We start from the raw sequence: 21,194 nt of genomic DNA, 5'->3' as shown, positions 1-21,194 counted from the left end.
TAACGTCCAAATGCTACTTGGGTTCATACATGTCATTTGACTATTTTATTGTAGACATAATTGAAATACTACTTAATCGAGTAGGGCCTGTTTTAACTTTCATACACGGAAAAAACTGTTGTGAATAATGCTACGATTGTAAAATCCTTTGTTGCAAACTGTAGTGGTATATAGGTCAAATACAAGTTGTAACAATATTTACTATTTTTTGTAGTTAAAAAGTTGCAGAAGCAGTGCATAGTTTTTTTAGAAAGTTTTAATATAGTCCACATCATAAACTGCATATCTTGATATGCTCTTTGAGGAATTATTACTTGTAATAATTCCTCAAATACTACGCCATACTACTAAAATGAATTGAATAAAAGTGGTATTCCTTCGATGCAATGTCGGGAATTACCAAATTGACAAATATGTCAAGAGCCCAGACTGTAGCTGAGATGGGAGTATACCATAGGTACCTTACCGCATGAATATAAATAGAAACACGATGAATAAAGGCCATACATTTTCTTCTTCGCAGTAGTATTTTACAGATATTTGGCAGTTTTTTGAGATATTGCAGTAGTAAAATTATTCAAATATGTTTTCCAGTTTAAAGAATAAAACTTTGTGTTTTGTGAAAATCGATTACAACAAACTCTAAAGACCTTCGATCATCTATTATAAAAAGCAGTCTAGGAGCGATATTCTAGCAGTAATTTTTATTAATTCTCGTTCTGATAATGGTATATTTAATTTTATCCTAAATATCTATAATTGTCAGTATTAATAATAATAATAATATAACAAAAGAAATGCAGTGCTATCTCGTATTAAAGCAAGTATCTTATTGTGATTCATCATTTCCACCTACGCATTATGCATTTCATGAAGAATCCTCTGTGTTAAGTGCAAAAACTTGTCACCGTTGCCATAAATCTTCTTCTTCGTAGTTTTGAGAGAATATCTTCTTTCCGTACCAGAACCGGTACTAAATATAAAGACAAAACCAGTATTTTGGAGCGAGGTAAGGTACGGCGAAAAAACTGGCGACGTAAACTTCAAGATAGGGAACGGATAAATGTGTTTGTTTATCGTTATGTGTTAATTTACAGTGTGGGTTTCTGGGATTTTGTTCGACCGTCTGTATTAATTAGATACCTTATTATTTTTCCCTCTTTTTTTAGATAAAGGTTGGGTTATGGACTGCGGTCAAGACCGTAAACGTCATAAAGGAATTTACGGTTGAAATATGTTGTTGTCGCACGTCTTGAGTGTTTCTTTTTATTTAGAAAATATTACTGGGTAACAATTATACTGTTTTCATTGTTGTAAATAGAATTAATTTGAAATTCGGGAACAGTATATATTTGGGAACAATAGAGAAAATTCCGCCTACTTGTAAACCGTACCAGCTCCCAAGTCTCAAAATCATTACCTCTTTAAAATCTAGTTTATAATTGCATTGGCGAGATACCTTGTGGTGTATTTAGTAGACCGAACAAATATAGTCAAGTAATACCTGTAATACCTAAGATACCACAAAACTGTAATAACGCCAACATAATTCTAATTCATAAGAAAGGCAGCAAACACTGAAAAAAAGGATCTCTCAGTCGAAATGAATATGACTTTGACCCAAAAGATTGGCGCTTTTCAATAGGGCCAAGAACGACGTTTCTTTGCCCAAAGCATTAACTATCTTTTCATAAGCTTTAAAAAATTACTTTAGAGAATAGAAGAATCTATCTGTCCAAAGTATTTCACTCTTGACCCAAAATAAATATGCAAAGAAGTTCTTGCTACAAGAACAATAGTCTCTTTGATTCATGCAAAATTTCTTGATTGAAAAGGGACATTTCTTGATTAAAGAGACACTTTTCTTAAACCAATAGCGAATACTATTGACTCAACTAAAATTTATTTTGATCTAAAAGTCTATTAAAGAAACATGTACAGGGTGTCCCATTTTGGTTGAAATCATACGGTAGCTCCGTTATTAGTGAAGATAGAAAGGTGCGGTTTGCACAAACTTGTCTCACTTTTTTGTCAAACGGAAGATGCCGTAAACAAAATTTTCATAGTCCTCTTCGTTTCCGAGCTACAGGGTCTTTTTGAAAGTTTTGCAATTTGGAACACCCCCTGTATCTCTGTTGTTGTTAAAGCTATCGAGAAGGTGAAAACTGTTTATTCTAGAACTGTTTACGTAGAATACAGTGGTGTAGTCTGGTTTTCTACCAAAAAAATATTTTTGAAAATATGAACTAAAGTTATGTTTTTTCAAATAGAACACCCTGTATATTTATAAATCATATGATCTCTCTTGCCATAAGCTTCTCAAAGATATATATTACTCTATATTTATTTTCACTATTTACTGCAATATTTAAAAGTTTTTATTAAAAGATCATATTTATTAGTAGGCCATGATTGATAATAAAAGAAACTAAAGAATTATTAAAAGTATACTGCTATCTGTCTCTTGTTTTATTTTGTGTGCCGCTAATAAATTCTTTATATATTAGGGAAATACTCCTTACCGCTATTTGTAAATCTTGGAATACGTGTATACGAATAATCAATCGTATCGGAAATTTTAGATATTCCTTTAGCTAATTTACGTGAAATATACTTTCAGCAAGGTGGGGAACATTCCCCCTCATAACTATGAAAATATTAAAATACTGTTAAATTATTATTTTTCAAATCAATGAATTGGAACCAATGAACACATATTGATAGCCTCCTCGATTCCCGGATATTTCGCCGTTCTCGATTTCTGATTTTGGGGATTTTTGAAATACGAAATATATTGTGGACACTACAACCTACAACAATGTCGAACACCTGAAAAATTCTTTAATAGTTCAAGCATTTAGATATTTGCAAACCCATTCCGTTATAAAAAAAAAGAAAAATATATTCACAGTTTCAGTGGTAACAGTTAATTTCAAAAGTAAAATATATCAATCCCAAATTAATTTTAATATGTGTATGACTATTTTAGTAAATACCATTTTGATTTTTTGTTATTTATCACGGCCTACAATGATATATTTTAAATATTGCAGTAAATAGTAAAAATAAATATAGAGTGATATATATTTTTGAGAAGCCCATAGCAAGACAGATCATATGATTTATAAATATACAGGGTGTTCCATTTGAAAAAACATAACTTTAGTTCATATTTTCAAAAATATTTTTTTGGTAGAAAAACAGACTACGCCACTGTATTCCACGTAAAAAGTTCTACAATATGCAGTTTTCGCCTTCTTGATGCCTTTAACAATAACAGAGATACAGGGGGTGTCCCAAATTGCAAAATTTTCGAAAAGACCCTGTAGCTCAGAAACTAAGAGGGCTATGAAAATTTTGTTTGCAGCATCTTCCGTTTGACGAAAAAGTGGGACAGGTTTGTGCAAACGGCACCCTTCTATCTTCACTAATAACGGAGATACCCTATGATTTCAACCAAAATGGGACACACTGTACAGGCATATTACGAGGTATATTATTTTCTGATAAATTTAGGTTTTCCTGGTCTGTAGTAAGTAAAGTGATATTATTTTCCTCGATAGTAGTTATTTCTGCTTCTTCACTCCTTGATATTTTTTGGGGTGGTTCATTACTCTACAAATTACAAAAAATGTTACATTACGATTAATCAAAGTAAAGCAAATAAATTATTAAAATTATAAGCTTTGGTCACATTTTGAATTTTTTAATACGACGACTTGAGTCTAAAATTTTTGTAATTATTTGCATAAAAAATCGATACCTGTATTCTTATTCTATATATAGTCACGCATGCATTACCTAAACAGGTGCATTAGGTAAATGTCTCTTACTTTCAAATATAGCAAATAAATGCTCTAATTTCCATTTTTTCAGAAACTCCTTTAAAGAATCCATATATCCTAAAATTCGTCCATAAAAAATTACAAATGCATGTTAATAACGATCACTAATTTGTTATACGATATGCGTTTAAAAAGCAAATTATGCAAAATTCCAAGTGGAAAATTCCAAGCAACAAAACCCGTGCGTACTATGATGTGCGACGTATGAAATGCGACGTACGACTGATCGGCCTGCCGACTGATTGTATATACCGTTCTTTGTCATCGTCTTTGCGTGTCGTTATTATTTTTCATCAAAAGAGTATATTAGCTGTTGGAAAAATGACCATGTTTCTCGAATGAAGTACTTCCTAGCGTATTTTTCTTATTATCTTAAAACAAAGTAACTTGCACTTGGTTGAATGAAAATAGATTCAAGAGAAATTTTCGAATTTTTCAAGAGAACCAGTTTTCTTCAGTTAAGAGAGTTTTTCTTCAGGCAAAATATTTCGTTTACGCTAAAATAAATTCTCTTGCCACTAATTTTTTTTTTCAAGAACGATGACGACTTTAGTTCAAGTCTATCTTTTTTATCAGCGAAGAAGACATCAGAAATTATAGACCAATAAACCTACTACCAGTATCACACAAGATATTCATAAAAATGATAAATAACAGAATACAAAACACGCTAGACGCTGCACAACTACGAAAACAAGCAGGTAACAAGAGTAACTATCAGCCGAACAAAATAATACGAAATTCCACTAGCCATAGACTTTATTGACTTTGAGAAAAGTCTATATAAACTTACGAAACTAAAGTAATCTACAGCGAACTAGTAGAAAGAAAAGACATTCTTATTAATAACACAACACTGAAAATGGTAGAAGAATATATATATTTCTAAAAACTAATACACAGCTCGGGATCTTTACTATCAAAAATCAACAGAAGAATTAAGTTAGCATGGAGTACTTATGGAAGAAAAATCTAGAATGCCACTCTATCTAGAACCTAGACAATTAAAACCTAGACAATTAAAACGGACATCATAAGGAAACTGTAGGTCGCACAACGTTGAATTGAACGAAATATGCCAGCAGGGAATAACCAAGAGAGACCGCAAAAGAATAGAGTGGATACGACAAAAGATCCATGAAATAGATGTCATCCACAGAGTCAAATCCCTCAAATGGCAATGGACAGGACACCTGGCAAGAAGAACAGACAACAGATGGACCACAGAAAATACAGTATGGTAACCAGGAAGAATTAAGAGACCTAAAGGAAGACCAAATCTGTGATGGGACCATAATATTAGGAAATTAGCAGGGATAACTTGGGCCCGCATAGCCAACAATAGACAACAATGGGCCGAACTACAAAGAGAGAATGATGATGATGATTAATACCTAAGATATTTTTCAAGTAGCACGAGTGAATTAAGAAATAATACATATCAATGATTCCTTATACCTGTGCTGTAATATTTGGATGAATTCGCTACCTCAAAACTACAATTAGATATCTCTAAAATCATAGCTTTGGCAACTTGAGCTGTCTAGTTGTAATATCCTGGAAATTTATTTGAGAAATATCTACGTTTCACCGATTCACACTTCAAATATAAAGTGTGTACGTCACTTTTAAGCAATAGAAAGATAATCCAAAATAACAGAGGTTGGTAAAAGGCAACTAAAAACAGCCAATTTTCGAGTTATCTAGTTGTAGTTTTGAGGTAAGTGATTTTATCATAGATTTCGGAAGGATTTTATAAGGCTTGAGGGAATGTAAATGAAGATGTATATTTTTTTCTCAAACTAGAGATTATTTCCTTACAATACACATACAATCTATAACTCATCATACCTGAGGATTTACCTCATAGGTAGGGAGGACAGACCACTCTTATCACCAGATGCGAAACAAAAAATATTTAAATAAGCATATTAGGATCACAGTTACACGCACATCGAACCACTTTAAATCGGGCATCTCGACGAAGAAAAAATATCTTACCTTATACGCTCTAAACCTGCCGTCTCCGACCCCAAACTGACTATTTCCATCGATCAGCGATCGACGACGCGTAATCGCCCATTGTCTTCGCCGGTCCTCGCGATTCGAACGCGTTTCGCCACCGCCGGCCGGCCCATACTCGCCTCCTCTCCGCCATGCCCATGCCCTCAACATGGTCATAATGAACATGTTACGCCGGCCGGACAATGGACCGTAACGGGGATTATGTAAAGTTGGGGCCCGGCAAAATCGGCACGCATTATACGACTGTGGCGTCGGCGACTGATAATTCCCAGCTTTGATTGATATTTTTTGTCGCCAGTTCAGTTGTCTAATTATTTCTAGGAATGTTCACATACCTACACATTAAAATATGCATTTGTCTAAAAAGTATTAGTAGTGGGAGAGACCGAATTAGAGATGAGCAAAACTGCGATTTTCTAGTCGCGATTGAAAATGGGATTGCGATTTTTAAATCGCAGCGGGTGTAACCTGCGATTACGATTCTATATATAGTATCGATCTTGGACCGTCGTAACTCTTCGAGCTCCATTTACATTCCCAGTATACATATAGAGTATGATTGCACCTATAAAATAATATAAAATAAAAAAATATTTACAGCCTTGTCTCATAAACTCAAAAAAACAATCTAAGTTACACTCAAGTCACTAAGCTCAAAACGATTCAAAAAAAAACTCAACAGATCCCAACTATGAACTACGGTTAGTTTATGTGGTCCTAAAATAAAACGGCTAAGTCCTAGATCGGTTTGGTGCCAAAAATTATACAACAAATCAGCCCTAAACGTTAAATCAGCCCTAAGAGTTGAGTGCCAAGAATTGCCTTAAGCGTTGGGCGCCAAGAATTACCCACGTTGCGGCGTCAAGAATTGCCCACGTTGCGGCGCCAAAAATTGCCCCACGTTGCGGCGCAAAGAATTGCCCCACGTTGGGCGCCAAAAATTGCCACGCCCTTTCTTATTTGAAGTTCAATAAAACACAAAATTTACTTAAAGCAGAATGAGTTACATAGAGGCCACTAGCTTTTTAATTTTAACAGCCGGGTGGTCGGGGTTCAAAGATATTAATAAAAGGGCGCCACGAGATTATACTCTATGAACTCGGCAATAAAGATGTAACTATTAAGTAGACTTCAACACTAACTTCGAACTGTTGAGTGTAACTACCATGAACTTCAAATGTTACTATAATTATTTAAACTTAAGTGACTTTAACTTAACTATGAGACTAGACTGTAAATAATACTACTAAATATATTTAAGCAATTTGTTAAAATATTAAAAAGTTAAATATATATATAAAAAAAATTAACGAAATGTAAAATGTAATATGTTAAGAAGTTTAAATCGAAAGGTTGGAAGAGAAAATAGAATATTAAATTAAATGAATTAACTAAACCTATGACGTCAAACCCCCTTATCTAACTTAATACTAAATACAATCAGGGTGGTTTATACCCATAAATTAAGTCTAAAATTATACTAATATCTAAACGATCTTACTCTCCAGTCTCGAAATTACTTGAAACTTCCTCCGGGTGAGCTACGGTGTATAGCTATGGGGTGGCTACAGCAGGGTACAGCAGCTCGGTGTACTGTCACTGGAGCCCACGGATGTTAGCAGACGTACAGATGCTGGCCAGGTGTAGGACTTCAAAAGGTGAACATAAAAAACCCTAAATAACATTGGTTGTCTTAGAAAAGAGCCTCAATTATAGAACAAGGACTAGCACAACGTGTAGGAGTTAATAAAGGTAATAAAGAAGGACTAATCAAATCTGAACTTTACCTCAACGAGGGTTTATGATGTCCAACGGGTAACTCTACACACGGGCACCAGGAACGGATGGAATTCTGGACTGTTCTGTGCTGTACGGTCTGGATCGGTCCTCTTGCTCTACAATTACGAACAACCAAATAAGATTTAAGAAAGATAACACTCACCTAATCTTTCTACACCACGTGGGCGTGGAAAAGTCGAAAACCAGTCAACAATACGAATAAAAATCAGTTGAGCATTGACTTAGAATAGGCAGAAGAATTATAGCATACCTTGGAACTATTCGGGGACTTCTTGGGCACGTGGAATCGGAATATCGGTCGGAAAATTCGGCTATTTAATCCCTTGACGGAAATTTGGTCGGTGGTCCATACAAATTCAACAAAATCCAACCAAGTCTCTGACCAAATATGTTTCGGAAGCCTTAATCCTTCTTTACGAAGACCTGCTATTCACTAACAGGGAATGCTTCACGAAACGGCATCCAGTTCTTCACGACGACACTCTTCAGCCGGGGAGTACACAAGAAGTGATGCAAGGACTCGATTTCCTTCACAAAATCAGATTTCAACCGGAAATCTCCCTCCAGGATATAGATAGAGAACTATATATCTTGACTAGTCCAACTCACAAAAAGGCATAAATAAAAAATGATGTTTTCTCCTCAGCCATATTCCATATCCGGTCAATTAACGAACTAAACTCAGAAATTTCACAATTAAAAGAAAGAATTGCACACTGCGATCCACATCAAAAATAACCAATTTAACTACGAAATTTTATCTGATAATTATAAAATTTCAATAACCAAAACAAAGGATAAATAAATCCAAAAACATCTGATTTGATCTGACAGTGACAAGTGATGGACAAAAGTGATGATCAAAGATATAGAGAGATGGACAAAAAGCCTATTGCTGCTGGTGTGCCTGGTCCAGTGACAGTATTGTGTATCTATAGCTGTATATCGCGGTGTATATCGGGTTGCATAATTGTAAAATTTAAATAAAATAATATTTAACAATAAAATTATAGTAAACATGATGCAAAAATAATAGCTATTTGCGTTAATTTATGAGCTAGCACACAGAGGTCGTTGCGAGAAAATTTGACTGTTACAATATATATAATTAACCTCATATATTGAAAATGAATGTAACGCTCAAGGCCTTTGGGTTTATGGGATGGTTTGGTTTGGAAGGGATAAGGATTTTCAAGGATATTTTCCACGAAAACTTAAAGGGGATATGCATGCAGAATCAGTGGAAGCAAACAGCGCATAATAGAATGCAATGAAAAAGAATTATGAAGTCAATTAACAAGACCAACCAAAAAGTAAAGAGGCAACAAAGTAATGAGATTTTAGAATATCCGGAGTGCGGAAGAGAGGTAACATCACGTATCGGGCTTTTCAGTCATAGAAAATCTCATTAAAGAAAACGCCTCGCGTAACTATCTTCTGATGCGTGTCAAATACTCGTCAGCGAGCAATAGCAGTTAAGCATGTTCGGTCTTCGGGTATACCATTACCAGAACCGGTACTTTTGAAATATTCCGGTATCGGTATCGTCTTTTACAAGACCGGTATACCGGTTTCGGTACCGGTGCCGGAAGACCGGTTTCAATCGATACCGAAAGACCGGTTTCAATCGGTATAGAAAAATAGATTCATGATAATATGAATATCAAAAAACCTGTGTAAAACGGGGTCGGTACCGGTTTTCATGCAAAGCTGCCTGTGTTCTCCTACTCTAGGGACCGTATGATCGAAAAAAAACTGCGTCACCGATGGCTATGAAATGAATATCGCTGTCATTTTATATGAAAAATTATATGGGGAATGTAATAGAGATGTTCATTTCCAAGCCAATTGTACACCGTTTTTTTTCGATCATTCGGTATAATACGGTCAGGAACATGCAATGTAATTTATTTTTATCTATATTTAAGGCATTGCTAGTCTAGTTTGGTCTAGTAATTAAGTAAAAATAAGTAAAAATCTTTTTTTAGTACATCTAAAATTCAAGTAAAGCATCTTACTCATGGATCACTCATGTATTTTATAAAAATTAAAATGTCGGTAAAACTCAGGCCGATATTCAATAGCGTCTACTCTGTTATTTAAAATATGTAAAATTGCATCTTATTTCCGCTCCATTTATATCTCCAAGAACAGCAGCTTCCAGTACTTTTTTTCATTTTTCATAAGTAAAGAGAAGGTTGGACAATAAATCAAGAGTATGGCGGAAATGTGAACATAAACAATGAGACTCTTAAGTTAGATCAATACCGTTATAACGGTAACGGATAGATTTGCGATATATTCTGAGAAATCTAATTTATCACTGGCATAACAACCAAAACTGTAATTTCGGTCTTTCCGATATTTAGGTTCATCCGGTCCAACCGGTCTTTCGGTCCATCCGGTATTCCGGTCCAGCCGGTATAACGGTTCAGTATCGGTTCCACCGATCTAATTGTTGGAACCGGTATACCGGTTGTAGGACCGGTACGCCGTGGTACCGGATACTGGTACTGAAATTTTAAGACCAAACATCCCTAATAGCAGTAAGTAAGCAAGCCACTAAAGGAACAATATTGAGTTTTATACAGGGTGAGTCTTAAATCAGTGCAAATATTTTCAGGGCTGGTAGATCTCGATAAAAGAAACATATTTTCCCTTTGTCATTTTTCAAATAAATCCAAAATAACCGAGTTATTTTACTTTGAAAATTTCCCAAAAAAAAAATATTTTTTGCAAAAATGTTGAGAACCACTGGATCTTTTCTGAATTTTCTTTTTTGTAAATTTAATCTACTACTTATGTTACCATATTATCAAGAAATTATGTTTTTTTAACTAAAAACTAAAAAAATTTCCAAAATTTTTCAAATATTCCAAATTTTCTTCAAATTTTTTTCGCGAAAATATCCTCAGAATCTGCCTGTAAGTTCAGAATCGAAAACACTTACCTTTTCAATCGGCAATCGACGTCTTGTAGTAAATATGCATACCTATATTGGCTTGTGATCGACGCTTGGTGACTCCCACGCCGGTGACTACGCTCTGACAGGTGTATCTATAGTTTCATCACGTAAATCATCAGGAATAAAAGGTATTGTACTAATACTAGCAGATAACCATTATGAATAGTGCCTTACCTAATTTGAAGAAACAATAATTGTAATAAAGTCTAACAAAGCCGTCAGTATCGTCCGCCCCCTGTTTCCCGAGGCCATTCGTTGCGGTTCCTTCATATCCCAGTTTCGCGAGCCATCGCCTTACGGAGAAAATAGAATAAAATAAAGCCGTTCTTCCAGGTGGGTTGGGTCGGCCGGCTCTGAAATATATTACATTGCATTTAATTACGTCCCGAGTAATAATTTTCAACTATTGTTTTTGAGCTATTTCTGATTTGTTGTTAACAAACAATCGCTCGGCGCTTTCAGCATTGTTCCTTACCTATTTTCGAGGCAGAGGCGTGCCGGACTTATCTCTAAAATTAATGTATCGTGGACATGGGAAAGGTAACGTGTTTGCGCTTATTGTATAGTAAGAGATGATTAATTAATGAATAAATTAACGTCGAGAGACTCTTTGTGGATGGGTTTAATGGTCTTGGTAAAATGTCCAGTTAAATAACTTTTGGTGCAGTACGTATCTTAATTTTTGTCTGTCTTTTCGTTATTATTAATTACCTAAAATTAAAATCAGAGTTGGGCGTTGGCAATACGTCGACTATTGAGGTAAATGTAGACACACACACACAAGTTTGAGAATGTCACAGGCGCAGGTTTGACGTTAGGTTTGTCATTAGAAAGGGAGTGATTAATTCCATTGGCTAACCCACCCCCATCCTGACTGATTAATGATTACTCATTTCTCAGGTTATTTTTGGTTATTTAGTTTGACTTGGGCTATCCTGCGAACTTCACAAGCGGTGATTATTGTTTTAATTTTTTCAATTAATTGCGGTACATTATAAACTCCATTAGATTTTAAGTCTATAATTATAAGTTATTAAAATTGTTCAAATGTATCAGCAGTAACTACTACTTAATTTTTTGCATATTTCCTTCCTGTTAAAACAAGGGCTAACATTTTTTTTCAGGTATATTTGCCACACTTTTTAAAAAAGGGGTAAACAAGTAGTGATGGGCATTACGATTCTTTTTAGTGAATCGAATCACACGATTCAATTTCTCATATTGAATCGACTCCTACTACGATTCGTTCATTTGAATGAACCACATGCTCAATAATTTACGTTTTGTACAAACAAGATTGTAACTCGCACTACCGGCGATAATTTGGTAGGACAATTACTTAAGAGACCAGAAAAAGAAGTATACAGTTCTTTTATTTGTTTTTCGAAACACTTTATGACACTGGTGTAACTGGATTGATTATTTTGCTAATAATATTAAATTATCAATCCAATTTATATATACTATTTATTAAAGACTTATTAATACCAATTTAATATTTTAGAGCCATATACTAATTCCGATTTAATAATCATAATAAACAGTATATAATACCGCATCATCGAAAAAAAATCGAAAAAAAGTTGGCTTGGAAATGAACATCGATGATATACCCCATATAATTTTACATATAAAATGACAGCGATCTTCGTTTTAAAACCATCGCTGACGCTGATTTTTTTATCACATTGAGCAGAGGCCAACAATATTTATTTGGAGTTGCATAAAAACGCGATTTCGTCTTCTAGTCCGACATTTAATGTCGGTTATATTATTTTAACAGGTGCCCGGTGGTGTAGAGGTACAGGCTCTCGTCTACCAATCTCAAGGTAGTGGGTTCGATTCCCACACCCGGCATTGCATCAGCCGACTATTTTTATTAAAATAAAAATAGTTTGGGTTCCTAGGTCGACTCAGCCTTAAATGAGTACTTGGGATTCACAATCCTTAGGTAATAAGCGGTTGAAGCGTAGTGCTAGCCACATTACCTTCCTTGTATACCGAACGGCTCTAGTATGGCAAGCTGTACTTTGCTACTCCCAAGGCGTTAAACGCTATATACGGGAGCTATTATTATTTATTAATATTATTTTAACAACAATATTAACGTGAAAATTAAATACTTTACAGATACTCCCGTACTAAGCACAGTATAGATAAGTTTTTTTCTTGTAAATAACTTTCCTATCGTTTGCATTTTATACCCATGATGTTTGTTTAGGGCTTTTGTTCAAGTCTAAATATCGGTGCCTGCATTTATGCCTATATCACCGCCGCGCCGTATAAACGAACGATCGCATTGTAATCCGATTCAATTCTCACGATTCTTTTTTACGGCTCATCGTTCAAATCTTATGGATCCGTGCTGGCCACGATTCATTGTGATCCGATTCAATTCTCACGATTCTTTTTAACGGCTCACCGTTCAAATTTTATGGATCCGTGCTGGCCACGATTCAATGTGATCGGATTCAATTCTCACGATTCCTTTTTACGGCTCATAGTTCACATCTTATGGATCCGTGCTGGCCACGATTCAGTTGAACAAACCGTATTTTAAGCAATGAATCAATTCTCACGACTCTTTGAACCAACGATCGCATTGTGATCCGATTCGATTCTCACGATTCTTTTTTACGGCTCATCGTTCAAATCTTATGGATCCGTGCTGGACACGATTCAATTGAACGAACCGTATTGTAAGCAATGAATCAATTCTCACGACTCTTTGAACCAACGATCGCATTGTGATCCGATTCAATTCTCACGATTCTTTTTTACGGCTCATTGTTCAAATCTTATGGATCCGTGCTGGCCCCGACTCAGTTGAACGAACCGTATTTTAAGCAATGAATCAATTCTCACGACTCTTTGAACCAACGATCGCATTGTGATCCGATTCAATTCTCACGATTCTTTTTTACGGCTCATCGTTCAAATCATATGGATCCGTTCTGGCCACGGTTCAGTTGAACGAACCGTATTGTAAGCAATGAATCAATTCTCACGACTCTTTGAACCAACGATCGCATTGTGATCCGATTCAATTCTCACGATTCTTTTTAACGGCTCATTGTTCAAATCTTATGGATCCGTGCTGGCCACGATTCAGTTGAACAAACCGTATTTTAAGCAATGAATCAATTCTCAGGACTCTTTGAACCAACGATCGCATTGTGATCCGATTCGATTCTCACGATTCTTTTTTACGGCTCATCGTTCAAATCTTATGGATCCGTGCTGGACACGATTTAATGGAACAAACCATATTGTAAGCAATGAATCAATTCTTAGAACTCTTTGAACGCATGATCGCATTGTGATCCGATTCAATTCTCACGATTCTTTTTAACGGCTCATCGTTCAAATTTTATGGATCCGTGCTGGTCACGATTCAATGTGATCGGATTCAATTCTCACGATTCTTTTTTACGGCTCATCTTTCAAATCTTATGGATCCGTACTGGTCACGATTTAATGGAACAAACTGTATTGTAAGCAATGAATCAATTCTTACAACTCTTTGAACGAATGATCGCATTGTGATCCGATTCAATTCTCACGATTCTTTTTAACGGCTCATCGTTCAAATTTTATGGATCCGTGCTGCCCACGATTCAATGTGATCGGATTCAATTCTCACGATTCTTTTTTACGGCTCATTTTTCAAATGTTATGGATCCGTGCTGGTCACGATTTAATGGAACAAACCGTATTGTAAGCAATGAATCAATTCTTACAACTCAAAGAGTTTGATCGCATTGTGATCCGATTCGATTCTCACAATTCTTTTTTACGGCTCGTCGATCAAATGTTATGGATCCGTGCTGGCCAAAATTCAATTGAACGAACCGGATTGCAAATAATGAATCGAACCTCACTATTCATTTTTAATACTCGTTCAAATGAACGACTTTCAACGGTTCAATCTTTACCCACCTCTATAAACAAGCCTTCATTACTTGACATAGCAAATTTTCGCTAACTTGGGGATAAACCATAGAGAAATATAAAATAAAAGATATGTCATTTTTAGTCAAATAAATATAAAATAAAAGATATGTCAACACATTTAGTCAGAATCGATAGTTGCGCACTCTTGAGCCCTATCTGAAGTAATGAAAATAAAAAGAACGCAAATAAACTGAATAATAACATGATAATAAATTTTACTGAGAACCAAACGCAAAACATATAATAGTTATTTATAACCTTTCCATTTATTTTTTACTCTTAAACATAAAAAACCCTAGCTAGTTTCTTTTTTATTAAAACCATTAGAATGCCGAGATCACCCCACGCCATTCGACAGCGTTTTCTCCCACGCACGGCACTGGCTCGGCTCTCCTCTTTCAACTTCCAACGCATGGTCGGCGTCGTCATCATTGTCTTGCCCCCGGGATTCCCGCAAATAGCCCTTTTCTATCGGCCAGATCACATTATCTGCATTTAGCGAGATGGTTCTGTTTGTGCAGTGGTGGATATTTCATTAATGTCATTTCTTCTTATCGTTTAAGAATATTTTTTTAAGATTCCAGTTACAGTATTTTAGAGAACATGTTATGAGCTAAAATACAATGTTTGGTGTTTATATTAAAATTTGGACATACTTTCTTATACAGGAAGGTTGTGTAGCAAAAATGGAAAATACATTTTGATCATAAAGCTTCATTCAGAACCTCGCAATTAGTGGTTTTAATTACACTTTATAGGTTTTAGTTTACGATAATTCACAATATCTAAAAAACACAATTTAAATTAATAGAATATCCTAGCAACAGCTTGCGGTACACATAGCCATCGCTGACGCCCATTTTTTCATGTCATATTATATTTATCGTATAACTTTGCGAAACAAATTTTAATGAGTCAACCGGGCGGAAAAAATCACTGGAAATTATTTTTACGTTGGAAAACTATCCAGTAGAGGTGCATAGCCAATCAGAAAAAGGATCTTTTTTTAAATGCATGTAAAGTGTAAAGTGTTAAGAGGTATTTTAAACATTGGTAGTATAATCTGTAATAAATAAGATGAATAGGTTTTTTTTAAGGTATTTTGCTCTATCTCTTGAAATAAAGTGGTGGGGGAAGTAGTAAACTTACTTTTCTCAAAATAAGGATAACTCTGGATTGGGCTAACAGAATTAAAGAAACTGGGACTGATTTAATAGAGATTTTCTTCTTTAATAATCTACAACACAAATTTTAGGTATCACAATATTTTTAGCGTGGTAGCTAAAGGAGGTTGTCAGTGGCGCAACTAGAGGAGGGCTAGTGAGTGGTTAGCCCCCAATCCTAAAGGAAGTCTTCCAAGATGATTGGTGCGGGTCGTTTAAAATTGGTTTTAATCTCAAATCAATATTATCTTATATGTGAACTGAGCCCCCTTAGAAGACTTGAGCCCCCTAAAAGTCGGTGTCTAGTTGCGCCATTGCGCGGTTGTATAAAAAAATAAATGGCGGGCTATATCTATTTCTGCAAAGGTAAATAGAGCGCACATTTCCAAAAATTCAAGGCAAACCGCACATTCAATTTTATCTATCAAACAGGAGAGATTAAGGAAACATGTATATTTGCGATATGCTAGAGGTGTTGTTCAACTTAAATAATAAAAATAAATAAATAAATAAAAATCCAGTTATAGTAAATCTAGTGTCTTACTCTACCATGGAAATGGAATGGAATCCTTCCTATTCATCTTCCAGGATATATGGTATCCAATAAGACCCACACATTCACACAGAAATGAATCGTACAACAATCATATCTAAATAAAAATGTGTTGTCGAATTCCCAGGGGCACAGTCTCTAATAAAATCTACACTTCCTACCCTATAAGTGTATCCGCCATTTTTGCCGATTCTAGTAAAATTTTCAAAATCACAAATTTGTAGCTTCATGTCAAAGAAAACAACCAGATATATATATCTGTGAAAAAATAACGTGAAAAGTGGGGTTTTCAATGTAAGATTGTTTCTATTTAATAACCTTTATAATTCGGTTTAGTGTTACTATAATAATAGTTTTTATGAAAACAGGGAAAACTTATCCCCAATCAATAACATATCTTTTTAAATCATATGCACCTAATAACACTAGTGAAAAAAATCTTCTACTGGCGTTATTAGGAACTATACGGAATTAAATGAAAAAAAAAATTAATATCTAAGAAAGTTGATTTGGTTTTATTTATCAAGAAGACCATGTCCTCGAATGCGTCTTTGTGCTGTATGCAATCCTACACATTCACGAGGAATGTGTAGGACTATCTAAAGGGTTTGTTTGTTGTTGTTTATTTTGAATGTGTATGTTAGTTTACTAACTCGTGTTATTGCATTTTTGAGATGAGTAGTTATTATATCCTCTTTTTATTCTGAAATTTAAGAAAAACAAAACTTTATAGTTTTTTGGTTTGTTTTTCTTCATCGAAATTACAACTGGCCTTATTTGGGACAGTATGTTCTTAATAGCGTCAATTGTAACCGAATATATTTTTTTTCCCTAATTTAAATTCTTAGAGAAAACAAACCACAATTAACTAACCTTGTCTTCTAATATACTGTTACGTTTTTCGTCGGTTCCGTGTGGATAGAAAGTCAGAATTTATTCGTGTATTAAAGTGTAAAGTGTTAATACAAGCAGTTTTTTGAACAGGTGGGAGTCTCAGAGCGTGGGTGATTAGTGTTTTTATAATTTAAGGGTAAGTAATTATGTTTATATGTAGTTTTTGTAAATATGGCAGCTCTCTTAGAAAACACAATCTCCATTTATTATAATTATTAAATATGCGAATCTGTCTATATCAATATTATCTCTAAATATTATTTATTCTTTCAGACTGTGTTTTGAAGGACAAATTTAATAGAGGACTCTATACATCCATAGTCTCCAAGTTGGTAAGTTGACTGTTTTGATTAGATAGCTGTTTCTTGCATATTTTTTTTTTTATTTTGTATCTAATGGCAATTTTGGTTAGACGCAGAATTCCAGAAAGGTTCTTCTAGACAAGAGATGGCAATGAGTATCTTACATACTTTTTTTTGTGTTTTATTAAATTTATTAATATTTACTAACGTTTTGTGAATTTACTAAAGTAATTGTAAATTCACTATAATAAAATGTTTTAATTTGTTGTTGCTCTATAGTAATATTAAAGGAACTTGGCGATTTTAAAAGATAAATTTACAAAGAATAGGTAAATTTACTATGAGATACACATTTTTTAAATAAATTCACAAAGAATATTTGTGAATATAATAGTATTGTTACGTTTTTCGTCGGTTCCGTGTGGATAGAAAGTCACAATTTATTTAAACACTATTTATTTAACACTAATTAACAAAAACAATAACGATAAAAGACTTATAGAACTATTTACAAACGATTTATAACTAAGAATTTATTTTGAATTTTAGCGCGTCAACTGCACTCGTCTATTTATAACTGCCCTCTGTAGGCCACAGCCGCCGGCTTTTATACCGACAGCTAAAGATCTCTAGAATAGTCCATAGATCGTTAGGTGCATAGAGAAGGTTTCGATTGTTCTCGTATGTACTACTCCATTCTAGTGGAACTCGATTCTTCTCGAATCTTCGAATGAATTATTACGGTGTCTATTCTTTAATGCGATGTTAAGGTCATCCGAGGGCGGGCCATATAGTTAGGTTAGGTCGAGTCCACACCGGTCCGCAACAATACCTAGAAAACATAACTATCAAAATTGAAATTATTTTGAAGAATATTTAAGAGACTACGGCGCCGGCGCGGCGGGTCAAACTTTAATATGGGGTTACTATACAAATTATATTGTAGATAGTTGGATAAGGTAATATCATACTATTGAAAAAAAAAACAGCGTTAGATATTTCTTGGTGATGAAGGTGGCTCTCATATTATATGTGAAACTAATACCGTATGATCGAAAAAAAAACGGCGTCAAAGACGTCTGCGGAATGGCGGTCGATGATAATTTTGGCAAGATCAATCTCTAGACATCATTTACTAAAAATTGTCATAAGACTTGTCAACATTAATACTAATTATAGAAAGATTAAAAAAGGGTAGAACGTTCCCAGACACACAAATCTGTTTCTAAAAAAATATTTTTTCTAAAATTTTGAAGTATACCATTTAAAAATTATTTTTACTAATATAAAAATAAATCAAAACCGTTATAAGTCCATTAAAAAATAAAGAAGAGTAAAGCCCAAGTAAATGACATGTAGGACTTGACTTCGCCAATATTTATGTCGATTGTCACTCTGTCAGGTTTTTTTTTCGATCTATTATAAAGCTAAGGTGTTTTGTTTAAACAGAGATACTGAAAGGTCATCTATGGTCTTACAAATTCTCTTTGAATTTAGTCTTTATGTCTGAACTTATGCACCTATTAAGAATTTAAATAGCACTCGTTTTCCGTCTTCTACGTGTCTAGAAACAATAATCCTACCAGCCCCACCTTTAATAAATTACAAGTCAAAATGAGAACGTTAATAACAGTTTAATATTCCTTTTTCCCCGGCAGTTACTCGTAGAGTCGGTGGGTGCATTTTTCCAAAGCGGGCAGCAAGAAGAGCAACAATAGCGCCGATCGAGGAAGCGCCTAGGCGCGTTGTAGGTCGCAAATAACACAGTCCTACGGCCGCATCGTCTCATCCTACAGCCTCCGGGCGAAGCGGATCCTCTCCTTACAATTAGCGAGATTAAACGCCGACCGGTGCCCTTCCTAGTGCAGATTAGTAATTTCCGCGGAGGTTATTAAATTGACGGACACCGAATTCCACAGCGATGATGTTTGGTCAAGCGATAGTATTAAGTGGTAAGCGAGACTGGTCTTGCGGGCATTTTTTGTAACTTTTTTATTTAAATCCGAATTTAAACTTATTTATTCATAGATAACTATTAAAAAAATATAATTTTTTACTCACCTTGTTCCTCTATAATTTATTAAATTTTTGTGTCAAATCATGCGCATTGTCTTGTAGCGTTTTTTATAAACATTACCACTGCGAACGGCAGCTTTTCGTTGGTAGAGCAGTCGTGGATAAGGTATTTCACTGGAAAGAACTAATTAACAATAATAACTTGAAATTATAAATATTGGGCGCCAGGCATGAACAGAGAAAGAAAACACAGTTGTTTATTACTTAAAACTAGTGACTATATTTATTCATGATGTATCCTGATGGTAAATAGCATTGTACAATTTTAATAATTGTTATAGTGGTTATATGTCGAGTAAAGTTATGTATGTAAATAATATTAAATATGTTCTATGAAAAGACTATGAAAAAATACAATGCGTGTAACGTTATAGAAAATATAAGAAAGGTAGCATTACTTTATTTAAATTGTTAAATTTTATGCGGTGTTAAATCTGATATGTTGCAACTCGTCTCGTTATTCATCTGTTAATATAGCGCAATAATAATATCTATAGAAAGTAATACTATTACAATGCGTAATGTAATGAAACCTAAAATCTAAATCATATTGTAACTACTAAATCGACATAAATGTTCTTAATAATCTAACCACTAAATATAGTCTGTACGATATTATTTAAAATATACGTTAAGTTAAGACTGAAAATTGACTGAAAACCAGAACCTCAATCTACACTTAGCTGTTCTTGAGGCAATCCTGTTTCAAAGAGTAGCAGCGTGAGGTGGGCTCATTTCTCTGTACTATCTGTTGGCGATCCTGTTGGCCAAAACAACAAAAGGGGCAGAATGAGGACACCATGAATCAATACAGCCGTAGCTACTGACTAGGCTTAGAAATGGGAGCGAAGCAGCATGGGGCTTACGCTGTATCCATACTGTGGCAATATGAGGACACTACCCGTACCTTGGAACAGTACTAGGACCTTGGATAATGTCCGTAACTTGGACCATAACCTTGGACACAGTCCGTCCATAAGATAACGGTACAGGGGAACACTACCCGTACCTTGGACACAGTCCGTCCATAAGATAACGGTACAGGGGAACACTACCCGTACCTAAGACACAGTCCGTCCATAAGACCCTCGAATTACTTCCGAGGGCTCACTAATTAATAAAGAACTGTCCTTTCTTCCATGTAACATTCTGGAGGACAAAAGAAAAGGGACGCCAACGTGCCAGCAAAATATAAATACAGGTTAAGTTGGGACATCCAAAACTCTACCCTGTAGCTTTGAAATAGCAGCTGATTCAAATTATACAGCAAGATTAAAATAATTGCAATTTGTCCAAGCAGGGCTCTGAAGGTAACAGTCTCTCCCGAGGCCAGACAAAAAGTGAAGTTAAGCGCTGGGAGGCGCCTTGAAGCGATGTTGACAGCGCTCCACAGAACAGTGAAACGATAGCAGGGTTGCTGACTAGAAAACGTAAAAATTACGCCAAGCGCGTCAAATAAACTATCCGGCCTGAACGAGAGGGAATCCGGTGATGATAGGCCAGATATCATATATTATATATAAAAAAGACATGTAACGAACTAAAAACGTTACAGTCTTCGATAAATGTCAAGGGAGAATAGCGATTGGAGGACGAAAAATCTGTAACCTTCGCTTA

This window comes from Sitophilus oryzae, unplaced genomic scaffold (genome assembly GCF_002938485.1).
Source record: "Sitophilus oryzae breed Bouriz unplaced genomic scaffold, Soryzae_2.0 scaffold_1177_pilon_pilon, whole genome shotgun sequence".
Lineage (NCBI taxonomy): Eukaryota > Metazoa > Arthropoda > Insecta > Coleoptera > Curculionidae > Sitophilus > Sitophilus oryzae.
Note: the sequence above shows the minus strand (reverse complement) of the source record.